This window comes from Pecten maximus, chromosome 1 (genome assembly GCF_902652985.1).
Source record: "Pecten maximus chromosome 1, xPecMax1.1, whole genome shotgun sequence".
NCBI classification, from domain to species: domain Eukaryota; kingdom Metazoa; phylum Mollusca; class Bivalvia; order Pectinida; family Pectinidae; genus Pecten; species Pecten maximus.
In genome coordinates, this window is record NC_047015.1 from 6051915 (window position 1) to 6065339 (window position 13425).

The 13425-nt window shown below is 36.8% G+C and overlaps 1 pseudogene; it reads left to right on the top strand.

Annotated features, from left to right (window-relative positions):
• The window catches only part of LOC117321689, a 51504-nt pseudogene that overhangs the window by 1164 nt on the left and 36915 nt on the right, over positions 1 to 13425 (top strand).

Below are 13425 nucleotides of genomic sequence, written 5' to 3' on the forward strand. Positions count from 1 at the left end.
TCAGCGCTATATATGGCCTCTGGGAATCTGGATATCATCGCTGCATCATTAATTAGCTGAAAAGTTAAACTATCATCAATATCTCATCAGTTATGATTATGTCTCATTGTCTGTGAAAATAAATTACTATAAGGTATTTTTCATTTATTTATTCAACTTGAGAGTCTTTTCCCTGAAAACTGGGCATCAATTTTAAACACGAATGTTGTAGATCCTATGACTTTAAACCCACATACAAGTGTACTTCCAAAGAGATGTTTACATTTTGAGCTCTTTATAGTTTTCAGACTTAATATATACCTAACAAAGTATCGCAAATCAAAAACTGGGGGGAATATGTATTTATGAAAGTATACGGGAAATTCCCAAAAATAATATAAATTTGGTTACGACATATCTAGACCAAGTTTCTATGCGAAATAGTCCCATAATGCAATGGGTGGGTTATCAGTCTATACAAAATGACGGATCGCCGAATGCGTGAGCCTACCTAAACACAGATTCTGCCAAAAAGAAACATAAAAACAACTGAAATTGGCAAAACCCGAGTATTTCCTTAGGAATGGAAATGATTCATTGGAATTTAGCGAGAGAAGAAAAGGGAATAGACTCAAATTCCGATTTTACCGGTTGTCTATTGCATAGCTGGTTAGCTTTTGAACATTGTCAACTTCACCGATCTAAAATTTCATCAATGGTTTGTTTTATGCGAATTGCTACAAAATTTTAAAAGTCAATTTTCTGTGAAATTTATTACAATTGAAATTAAGTCATTCCTTTGAATGCCAAATACCCATGGCCAGTATGAATTGTACAAATTTATACATGAAAGGTACTTATGGTAACATGCAAAGGTAGTAATTGAGTTAAGAATATTAAAAAATTTCAAAAATATTGCACAAAAACAAACTTACACACAATCACAGGCTGTCAAGTGTTGAGCAGTTCTAGCAATTTTTACTAACTTGAAAGAGGTGGCCTCTTTTGCTCTCCTCTGTCTTGTTTGCCAATATTTATACAACTTTTTATCACAGTCACTGTCTTGTCGTGTCTCTTTATTTTGTTGTTTCTGTTTTCAGTGGCTCATTAGTTAATCACTTACCAAGAACTGTCTGTCTTTTCAGGCTCATATTGATGGCAAATGATTTTTGTAATATGGGTTGAATTTACATTTTCAAATAGTAAAATTTCTAAGAACTTTGGGATATCTTTGGAGTGTCATATTAAGATAAAGTTTACAACTTTCACTATTTTAGAAAAAAAACAAGATTCTGTTTATTTCTATCTTTATAGCATCAAATCGTTCTCTTGCTCTTGTGCTCAAATTTATCTGTATTATAGAGATTGGGAACAGCATCTTTCAATGGTATCTGTACTTTGTGTTTTTTTGTTTTTTTTTTTTTTTTTAATTTGGTGTTTGATAAACATGTTTAAAATTTATTTACAGATTTCAAATATTGCATATCAACCATGTTTTTTTTCTTTTCTTTTCAGAACCCATTCAGGATCCTAAGGTTGACAGAAGTCGTTCCTGTCCCTATCTGGATACTATCAACAGGTACAACAGAGGTTAATTTAGCCCCATTTCTTTACAATCTATTGGTAAATTTCCCTCATTAGAATTGTTTTCCCCTGACTTTCCCTACAACTTCAAAAATTCTCCAGATGACTGCTTCATTTTCTTCATGATAGCATTGTCTTTTTTATCAGTTATTTTGCCATTAACCTAAGACAATTTTTTTGAGGGGGGGGGGGGGGGGGGGGGGGGGGGGTGCATTATCCCCTAAATGCCCCATACTCCTTGACCAAGGTATTACCCAGGACCTACCAGAGACCTGCAGTCCCTTGGAATCATGGCTTTTCCCCCTAGATAGTACAAAGGGCATATTCCTCAAAATTCTGCTTTGAGTCCTGTACAATATACAAGATAATAACTCGGTTTGTAGAAAATCAGATGAATGGAGCCTTTGGTGAAGGTCAGTGTGTGTGATTCAATCAGTTTACATTTCTCAGTAAGCAAGGATCAAAGACTAATTTGTGTCCTGTAAGAGCCTTTACTGCAATAGCTTTGTGTAGTATGTAGCGGGCATCCTGTATATATATATATATGATGTCAGTGAGGTAGCCTCCAGTTACTACAAAAACACACTGTCTCAGAATGACACTGGCTGTTCACAAACAAATTATTTTATTATTTCTATTTTTAGCTCCCCTGGTCCAAAGGACCAAGGTGAGCTTATGCCATAACATGGTGTCCGTCGTCTGTCCGTCTATCTGTCCTCCACAAATTTAGTTCCGACTGTTAGCTATAGTATTTATTGACCAATTTACATGAAATTTGGTCAAGATGTTCAATTCACAAAAATCTACACTGAGGTCAAATATCAAGATTAAAGGTAAAGGTCATTAGACCAAATGGTCAAGGTCAAATTTTGTCTTTTAAATAAGGAGTCATACAACTGACCAAAGATCAAGGTCACTGGGACAGGGTCAAAGGTCAAAAACATTAATGCTTCATATAAAGTTGATAGTTTGATATTGTGATGCAATTATTTTCTTTATTTATCTTGATTAGTAATTCACTTAGAGATAACATCATGATCATTACAAATAGACAATTCAGACTGGTTATCAGATTGCTGTAAAAAATCACACCAAATGTTTAGACTTAGAAATCCAGAGAAAAATGAAATACAAAGTGCAAGTAAAAATGTCTAATAGTAAATACCTTTACAAGATATACTGTTAAAGAGGTTAATTCATCCTTCTACATAAAATATAATAATGCACACACACTGATTACAGATTCACATTGAATTTAACTGATCAGTACTGCCAACATCTTGAATGCTCATTCAGAATGGGCCCTTCAGTAAGATAGAGAAACTACTGGTCAAATTGATAATGTTAAGATTAACAAAATGTATATTTTCTGTTACAGATCTGTGCTGGATTTTGATTTTGAGAAGCTGTGCTCTGTTTCATTGTCACATATCAATGTGTATGCCTGTCTGGTGTGTGGAAAATACTTTCAGGGTAAGCAATCACAAATCTCAGATTATCAGATAAACTTCATATCAATCTTCAAAAAAATTGGTAAGTTCATATCTGTTTACACAAATTATTCATTCAGATAAAATATTTTTTTTCCAAGGTCAATTTATAACAACCTGGTAGATATATCTATATATGCATATGGCTGTGGTTTTGTTGTAGGTCGAGGCAAGATGTCCCATGCATACACACACAGTGTACAGGATAGTCACCATGTGTTTCTCAACCTCCTCACACACAAGTTCTACTGCCTCCCAGACAACTATGAGATCATTGACTCATCTCTTGAGGACATTATAGTAAGTTCAGTATTGAGTCTAGAGTTTTGTTTTGTGTTTGTTACACATCCTTACAACAGATATAAATAGAGATGGTGTTCAATAAGACGGCCACTCTAGGGTTACTTCAGACTACAACTAAAATATCATTATCTAGATACAGCAGCTCTAGGGTTACTTCAGACTACAACTGAAATATCAATATCTAGATACAGCAGCACAACACTTACCAGTCACATTGCCTTACCACTGCCTAGGGTATTCAAGCTGATTAAGGACAAATTCTAACGACTGGCCCACAGATAACAGAACACATTCTGTACTTGAGGGAAGTCACTTCTGTGTCCATCAGCAGGAGATTCCCAACTTACCATACTATTATGAGGTTAAACTAAGAAGGTCAACTTGCCAACACACTTAATTCATCATTAGGTTTCTAGCACAGTTTATAAACATTACTAATGCTTTTAGTTTGCAGCTTTCCATTACAGAAAGCTTTAAAATGTCATCGATACTTTTACCTAATAAATCAAAAATGTCCCTTTGGAGGTAGTAGTATAATAACTAAAACATTGATAAATGAAAATTTTTAAGTTGTAGCTCTTTGATTATTTACCTGAACCACAAATCCTATTTCAACTTTGGACCTGAAAACGTTTTGGATGGTAACATTTTAGTATGGCAGAGTTTTACCAAGAAATTTGGGTCTATGGCTCCTTACTTTCAAAGTTATGGAACCTTGTTTAAATTCTTCAACCAGATCACAATTACCACAATTTCTAGCTTGCCTGGACGAAGTTGGCATCGCCCATAGACAGCTTGGTTAAAGTTTTTATAAAACAGTGTTGTGTCAATACTAATGAGGATACAGTTTAGGTATTTGACGTATGTGTTCCTTTTGAAAACATTTTTCCATTGGTATATTACAGACCTGCAGACCTTGACCATGACCTTTGACCTATTCAAGGAAAAGATAATTCTCAATTTCAACCCATTCGATGAGCTATGTTGTCTTCTTACAACTCTTGTTTGATATCTTTTCATTGGTTTTAATTTATGATATTGTTATTTACTAGTATTAAACTTAATAGATTTATAGCTATTTGTATTATTGGATGTGGGTTATAGATTTATAGCTATTTGTATATTAGATGTGGGTTATAGATTTATAGCTATAGCTATTTGTATATTAGATGTGGGTTATAGATTTATAGCTATTTGTATATTAGATGTGGGTTATACCCTGAGTAAGTATGGAATAAGGCCCTGAGTGATGAGAACTTTCTATTTCATTTCAGTACGTGTTGAACCCAACTTTTATGATAGATCACATTAAGAAGCTGGACTTTACAAACAAGTTATCTCGTGCTTATGACGGAACAACATACAATCCAGGTATGATGTGCATACTTCTCAGATTATTCCCCTACCAGTGAAACTTTAAGGGGGGGGGTCTATAGTTTTCTTTTCATCTCCTCTGATCAAATTCAATGATAAAAGACTATGATATCTCAGACAAGCTCGAGTATCAGGGTTATTGGGTCACGGTCACCGTAACTAGAAAATCCTACGGCTTCATTCCTTGAGGGATTTATCAAACTGTACACACGAATTAAGGACCATAATATCTCCGACAAGTTTCAGTGTCAGGACTGTTGGGTCAAGGTCACCGTTACTATTTTTTGGAAAATCATTGTCAGTGTTCTAGAGGCATTCATTACATGAGGGATTTGGATCAAATTCACACAATCATGTCGGACAAAACTTGAAGACTTGAAGATTATATGAAATAGCTCCTCTATTTGAGTCTGAACAAAGCAGTACTTGAACAGTAATGTTGATTTGATATATGTATACAGTATTGTTTGGGTAGACATGTTTGATATCTGTTTTTAAACGAACATTAATGTTCGGTTATTGCCATCAAGAACTGGACTGAGAAATATGACCATATTTGGTAACCACATTCACCAATACGCCATCTACTGTCTGTTTCAATGAAATATGGCTGCCCCCATTGCCTTACGCTTCAAATGATTTACCTGCAAAAACATCTTCGTTTTATATAGTAGTTTTACCGAAAATGTTGAAATATATTCAGTAGATATTTTCAAGATGCGTACGATTTGAGAAATGCATAACGCTAGCGAAATGTTAAGACTAAATGAACCTGAACTTTGCGAATAACTCCAGGTCAATATATTTATGTAAACAACTATTGCGCAGGCGCATTCGTCTCCGGATGTTTAGAAAGTTTTGCTCTTCCGTGTTCATTCCAAAACGGCTGACATTATAGCATAGGTCTGCAAATATGTCCGCGATTTTCTTAAATATGTAATATGCATATTCTCGAATGTTACATCAGTATCAACTAGGTGTGTATTTCTATAATTTAGAGAAAGAAATATATCAATAACGGCATACGATACGATACATTGTATCATACTATAGGTTACTGTACGTGTTAACGGTGTTTGCGAGAAAGAACTGTACATATGTACTGTAGTCTCTAGACTTACAATTAGGTGGCATTTGTGGTCGGGGTGACTGATCATAGCGTTAACGTTGTCATCGATTTCCATATACCAATTTCCTTTGACGAAAATGACCAATAAATCAAATGCAAATGATAATATCTTGTTATGTGCACGGGATTGCTTGTTGTAGGCGATATACATGTACTTGGAACGTATTTACTGTTGTAAGGGAGGTAACTGCAAGATTACGGAAATCAAAAGTTAAACCAATTTGATTGGTCGATTCTTCCATGACTTTGGCAGGGGGTTTACAATCGAAGTGACAGATAACTACGGCAATATTCGGATGATATCAACAATAACATTTATGGATACGTGTGGTTGGCAGTTGTTATGTTTAAACTGAACAATTATATAGCTTGTTTTTTTTTCGGCAAAGACGAGAATATTTACTGAAACGGACCACACGTGAAGCGGACTTGGAAATACCGAAACGAAGAAAAATGGGGCTTAATTATAATATAAATTGGCATTATTTTCAGAGAATTGACCAAAATATATGTTCTTCAATGCCTAATTGTATCATATATAAAATATTAGAGGTTTATTTGACCGAATTTTAAATTAATTATTCATTTGCGAATCGCGGCCCGATTGTCGTTAGAGTTGAATTACCGAAATGGCCGATTGTGGACCCAAAATCGATATTTTTATGAGATTTTTTTCGATTGTGACGAACTACTGAGACGGTGTTAAGTTCATGTTAAGTCAATCTGATTAAAATCAGCTGTTACATGGCTACGTTTACTATGCACTACGTCTACAAGGTAAATTTTTTTAAAGACGGAAATCCGGATTATCTAAAAACAAATGCAAAAATACTTGTGATATTCACTTAATTTGATATTCAACCGTTAATTGTTATATGTAGTTTTATAACTTCTGACATATTGTGATTGATACTCTATATAATATTTTCTAACAAATTCATTTTAATAATTTGTTAATTTAGAATTTTCATCAAGTCATGATCAAGACTTGAAATTCTCACTACACCATACTTCAAACACGGCGTAATCAATGAATTGATTGACTGAAAATTGAAGTCAAGCAAATGAGTTAATATTTACCTTAAATATTTTTTCAATATACAACAAATGTTCAGATGACTTTTTGTGCCATGCTGTTACAAGATTTCAGAACTATAAATCAATAAAAAAATGGTTCATATATTTCTATATATGACTTCACAAATTATGTGGGGTCTGAAGATCTGAATGAAGATAATAAACGATGTATTAAATTATTTTTATTAAATATTCAAGTCACAGATCATTCTCTTTTAAAAATGTTGATTTCAGGTCCATTTTGGTAATTCAACTATGACGGCAACAGGCCTCGAATGGCGAATGATTACAAAATTTTTAAATACGTCTCGGTCAAATAAACCCCTAATATTTTACATATGATTAATTTTGACATTGGAGAACATATAATTGTGTCCATTCTCTAATATAAGCACTTACATAAACCTCCCATGACTGATGGTGAACTTAAACTTGCAAATCTACTGTGTCATTCCAATTTTGATATGTGTAAATATATACACGTACGGTATATATATAGATATATATATGGAATGATTCACAAATTTGCATACAGTTATGGAGTCTTATAACACCCCGAAAAATGTTCTCTCCACATACAGGATGTGATTTGTGCAATTACATTGCTGAACTGTGTGATTCACTATGATTGGATGCTCAACATTGGAAAGGGACAATAAATAGGGAATGTCCGAATGTGTCATCCCATCGAACGGACTGTAACCTTTATCAGCTTTGAAGTTGAAAATGAAGCTTGAAGTTTTCTGTTCCTGTTTGCTGACTTATTTGATGAAGATAGTCTTTATATGGTTGTTAGCTCACCTGCCCGAAGGGCAAGTGAGCTTATGCCGTGGCGCAGCGTCCGTCCGTCCGGCGTCAACTTTTCCATTCAAGCAACTTCTTCTCAATAACCAAAAGGCCCAGAGACCTAATATTGGGCCTGTAGCATGAAGGGCTACCAAATTTGTTCAAATGAATAACGTTGACCTACATTCAAGGTCACAGGGGTCAAAAAGGCTAAAATTTTTAAACGACTTCTTCTCAATAACCAAGAGTCCCAGGGAGTCGATCTTGGGTCTATAGCATGCTGGGGTGAAGGGCTACAAAGTTTGTTCAAATTAATGACCTTGACTTTCATTCAAGGTCACAGGGGTCAAATATGCTAAAAAAAATTAAACGACTTCTTTTCAATAACCAAGAGTCCCAGGGAGTTGATATCGGGTCTGTAGCATGCTGCGGTAAATGGCTACAAAGTTTGTTCAATTTAATGACCTTGACCTTCATTCAAGGTCACAGGAGTCAAAAAGGCTAAAAAAAATTTAATGACTTCTCAATAACCAACAGTCCCAGGGACCTTATATTTGGCCTGTAGCATGCTGGGGTGAAGGGCTCTCAAGTTTGTTCAAATGAATGACCTTGACCTTCATTCAAGGTCACAGGAGTCAAAAAGGCTAAAGTCTTGAAACAACTTCTTCTCAATAACCAAGAGTCCCATGGAGTTAATATTGGGTCTATAGCATGCTGGGGTGAAGGGCTACCAAGTTTGTTCAAATGAATGACCCTGACTCACATTCAAGGTCACGTCGATCAAGTATGCTTAAATCTTTAAATGACTTTTAGTGAAAAGCCAAAGTGCAGAGAGACATTATATTGGTCCTGTAGCATGCTTTCAAATAACTGCAGGATCCATATATGAAAAGATCACTGCATTGCAGGTGAGCGATTTGGGCTCATTGGGCCCTTGTTATTCTTTATCACATTGTGTACAATACTGTAATTATACCAGAAGTATGTCTTCTCATATAAAGATTTATTAACATCAAATGATTCCTGAACAAAAGGAGTCAAGTTTTTTGTTTTGAAGTACCATACATGCTTGAGTACAGTTTCAATAGGATACATTCCTAATCCGGGCCTTGATTACCAGCTCTGGTTTTGGTTTTCAGTAGTTCTTTATGTGTGTTTCATTATATTAAGTTGAAATATGCTAAACTAACGATGGAACTAGCCTAAATTTAGTGCATATTAGAAGTTGGCATCAATAAGGTCACAGAGTCCTGGCTGTATTATAACTGATGATGCCTTCCCGAAAGAAAGAAGACGTATTTTATTTTCATTCATCCAAGATAGATCAATAAACTTCCAATTTCAATTAGGACCTTACAGAAACATGCATGTGTTCAATAATATCAGAACAGCTGCAAACATTTCAAATTATTTGCAATTAATTCCTAAACCAATATCAGTAAATTTATCGACTTTAAACTTAGAAGATTACTGATTTTCCATTAAACAATAATGTTCGTTTACAGTACTTCCAGTACTTTGATTTTGTTTGATTTGTGGGTAGACATGTATAATTAGGAGATGAGACAATCACAGTGAACCATACCTTGATCTGTATCATAATGTTTGTAACATTTACACAGTATTTCTGTCTATCAAAGATATACCTATGGGTGGTGTACTAACAGGTGGTGTTCTAACGGTTGGTGTACTAACGATTGGTGTACTAACAGGTGGTGTACTAACGGGTGGTGTACTAACGATTGGTGTACTAACGTGTGCTGTACTAACGGGTGGTGTACTAACGGTTGGTGTACTAGCGATTGGTGTACTAACGGGTGGTGTACTAACGATTGGTGTACTAACGGGTGGTGTACTAACGGGTGGTGTACTAACGATTGGTGTACTAACGTGTGCTGTACTAACGGGTGGTGTACTAACGGTTGGTGTACTAACGATTGGTGTACTAACAGGTGGTGTACTAACGGGTGGTGTACTAACGGTTGGTGTACTAACGATTGGTGTACTAACACGTGCTGTACTAACGAGTGGTGTACTAACCGGTGGTGTACTAACGGGTGGTGTACTAACGGGTGCTGTACTAACGGGTGCTGTACTAACGCGTGCTGTACTAACGGGTGGTGTACTAACGCGTGCTGTACTAACGGATGGTGTACTAACGGGTACTGTACTAACGGGTGGTGTACTAACGGGTGCTGTACTAACGGGTGGTGTACTAACGGGTGGTGTACTAACGCGTGCTGTACTAACCAGTGCTGTACTAACGGGTGGTGTACTAACACGTGCTGTACTAACGCGTGCTGTACTAACGGGTGGTGTACTAAGGCGTGCTGTACTAACGGGTGGTGTACTAACGCGTGCTGTACTAACGGGTGCTGTACTAACGGGTGGTGTACTAACGCGTGCTGTACTAACGCGTGCTGTACTAACCAGTGCTGTACTAACCAGTGCTGTACTAACGGGTGCTGTACTAACACGTGCTGTACTAACGGGTGGTGTACTAAGGCGTGCTGTACTAACGGGTGGTGTACTAACGGGTGGTGTACTAACGCGTGCTGTACTAACGGGTGCTGTACTTTATAGCTATAGCTATTTGTATATTAGATGTGGGTTATAGATTTATAGCTATTTAATAGCTATTTGTATATTAGATGTGGGTTATAGATTTATAGCTATTTGTATATTAGATGTGGGTTATAGATTTATAGCTACTTGTATATTAGATGTGGGTTATAGATTTATAGCTATTTGTATATTAGATGTGGGTTATAGATTTATAGCTATAGCTATTTGTATATTAGATGGTGGTTATAGATTTATAGCTATTAGCTATTTGTATATTAGATGTGGGTTATAGATTTATAGCTATTTGTATATTAGATGTGGGTTATAGATTTATAGCTATAGCTATTTGTATATTAGATGTGGGTTATAGATTTATAGCTATTTGTATATTAGATGTAGGTTATAGATTTATAGCTATAGCTACTTGTAAATTAGATGTGGGTTATAGATTTATAGCTATTTGTATATTAGATGTGGGTTATAGATTTATAGCTATTTGTATATTAGATGTGGGTTATAGATTTATAGCTATTTGTATATTAGATGTGGGTTATAGATTTATAGGTATAGCTATTTGTATATTAGATGTGGGTTATAGATTTATAGCTATAGCTATTTGTATATTAGATGTGGGTTATAGATTTATAGCTATTTGTATATTAGATGTGGGTTATAGATTTATAGCTATTTGTATATTAGATGTGGGTTATAGATTTATAGCTATAGCTATTTGTATATTAGATGTGGGTTATAGATTTATAGCTATAGCTATTTGTATATTAGATGTGGGTTATAGATTTATAGCTATTTGTATATTAGATGTGGGTTATAGATTTATAGCTATTTGTATATTAGATGTGGGTTATAGATTTATAGCTATTTGTATATTAGATGTGGGTTATACGCTGAGTAAGTATGGAATAAGGCCCTGAGTGATGGTAACTTTCTATTTCATTTCAGTACGTGTTGAACCCAACTTTTATGATAGATCACATAAAGAAGCTGGACTTTACAAACAAGTTATCTCGTGCTTATGACGGAACAACATACAATCCAGGTATGATGTGCATACTTCTAAGATTATTCCCCTACCAGTGAAACTTTAAGGGAGGGGGGGGGGGGGGGGTGTCTATAGTTTTCTTTTCGTCTCCTCTGATCAAATTTCACACAATGATAAAAGACTATGATATCTCAGACAAGTATCGGGGTTATTGGGTCGCGGTCACCGTAACTAGAAAATCCTACGGCTTCATTCCTTGAGGGATTTATCAAACTGTACGCACGAATTAAGGACCATAATATCTCCGACAAGTTTCAGTGTCAAGACTGTTGGGTCAAGGTCACCGTTACTATTTTTTGGAGAATCATTGTCAGTGTTCTAGAGGCATTCATAACATGAGGGATTTGGATCAAATTCACACAATCATGTCGGACAAAACTTGAAGACTTGAAGATTATATGAAATAGCTCCTCTATTTGAGTCTGAACAAAGCAGTACTTGAACAGTAATGTTGATTTGATATATGTATACAGTATTGTTTGGGTAGACATGTTTGATATCTGTTTTTTTGTTTGATTTGTGGGTAGAAATGTATAATTAGGAGATGAGACAATCACATTGAACCATACCTTGATCTGTATCATAATGTTTGTAACATTTACACAGTATTTCTGTCTATCAAGGATATACCTATGGGTGGTGTACTAACAGGTGGTGTACTAACGGTTGGTGTACTAACGATTGGTGTACTAACACGTGCTGTACTAACGGGTGATGTACTAACGATTGGTGTACTAACACGTGCTGTACTAACGGGTGGTGTACTAACGGGTGGTGTACTAACGCGTGCTGTACTAACCGGTGATGTACTAACACGTGCTGTACTAACGGGTGGTGTACTAACACGTGCTGTACTAACGGGTGGTGTACTAACACGTGCTGTACTAACCGGTGATGTACTAACACGTGCTGTACTAACGGGTGGTGTACTAACACGTGCTGTACTAACGGGTGGTGTACTAACACGTGCTGTACTAACCGGTGATGTACTAACACGTGCTGTACTAACGGGTGGTGTACTAACACGTGCTGTACTAACGGGTGGTGTACTAACACGTGCTGTACTAACGGGTGGTGTACTAACACGTGCTGTACTAACGGGTGGTGTACTAACACGTGCTGTACTAACGAGTGGTGTACTAACGGGTGGTGTACTGACGGGTGCTGTACTAACGGGTGCTGTACTAACGGGTGGTGTACTAACGGGTGGTGTACTAACGGGTGCTGTACTAACCAGTGCTGTACTAACGGGTGGTGTACTAACACGTGCTGTACTAACGCGTGCTGTACTAACGGGTGGTGTACTAAGGCGTGCTGTACTAACCGGGTGGTGTACTAACGCGTGCTGTACTAAGGGGTTGCTTCCCAAAAAGGGGTTGGTGTCCTAAGGGCGGCTTTCCTCCCTCTTTGCTGTACTAACCATGCTGTACAACCCCATGCTGTCTAAGGGTGCTGTACAAAATTTTTCTTTAAACTTTTTGGGGTACAAAGGGCTTTCTGAAACAAAACCGGTTTTGGTGTACAACGGGGGGGTGAAAACTAACGTTTGTTTGTACAAAGGGGGTCGTACCTCCCGGGTTGGTGTACAAACCGTTTGCTTACTAACCCCCCCTTGCTGTCCTAACGCGTGCTTTCCAACCATTGCTGTCAAGGGGTGGTGTACAAACCTTGCTTTTAACTAACATTTGGTGTACTGCCCGGGTGGTGTACTAAGGGGTTTGGTGTACAAATTTGCGTGCTGTACTGGAGGGGTTTGCTGTCCCTTAACGATTGGTTTTACGGAGGGGTTTGCTGTACTAAGTTTCCTGTACGGGAGGGGTGGGTACTAACGTTTGGGTGTCCTAACGGGTTTGGTCAACGGGTTCCGTACTAACGGGTTTTTGTACTAACATTGGTGTACTAAGGGGACTGAAAACTAACGGGTATTCCCGGAAGGGTTTGGTTTACTCCCCGGTACTGTACTAACGGGTACTGTACAAAACGGGAAATGCCAAAAAACGGGTACTTAACTAAAGGGGTTGGTGTACTAACGGGTGTTTGGTACTAAACGTTTGGGTGAACGGGACGGGGGCGGGACA